This window comes from Eufriesea mexicana, unplaced genomic scaffold (assembly GCF_001483705.2).
Source record: "Eufriesea mexicana isolate 0111107269 unplaced genomic scaffold, ASM148370v2 scaffold4744748136, whole genome shotgun sequence".
In the NCBI taxonomy this organism is placed as follows: Eukaryota; Metazoa; Arthropoda; class Insecta; order Hymenoptera; family Apidae; genus Eufriesea; species Eufriesea mexicana.
In genome coordinates this window covers 16,363-17,028 of record NW_016907967.1, presented here as the reverse complement: position 1 = coordinate 17,028, position 666 = coordinate 16,363, and positions in this window count along the sequence as shown.

The window sequence follows — 666 nt, the reverse complement described above, 5'->3', positions numbered from 1 at the left end:
ACGGCAGACGGAGAGTTTCTCGTTTAACGAGAGCTGTAAGTTATCCTTTTCTCACAAATTTTCAGGCAATTACGCGTGCCGTGCGTGGACGCGCGCTGGTGGCGAGGGGCGAGCGGGGAGGGAAGAAAAAGCACGGGGCGCGCGTCGCGCCGCTTATTGGATCGAATGAAACCTGCTCCAGCCTGAAGGGCGTAGCGTATGCATTATTCAAATAGCGGTACCAGCTATCCAACACCTCGCTAATAACACCGGGCCCATTTTTCTCCCGGACGGCTAAGTATCCGCCGCTCGAAGCGCATCGACGTGCTTTAAACGTCCGTGTTGGAATGTCAAGGGAGGTCGTAGACGCGTGGTTGAACGATAATAAAGCACCGTGGCTGGAAAAGGATGGACGGACGGTTTTTGCATAAAAGTGCGCCAGCCTGCTCGCCCCGGGACTGTTCACACCGTGCGGATACGCGTACACGCGTGCGTAATGGTCGAGTGTCATCAGTCGTATCCTGGTTCCTGATGCGGCTCTTTCGCTGCCTCGTTAAGCCACGCCGGAAAAGGGAAATCGTAATTAGTGAATGTCAGACGAATAACGTGGGATTCCGGCAAGCAGACGTCTCGTTTGATCGACGTTGCGTTATTGAATAATGCGCGGCAACGTGTAAGGAACGCTCT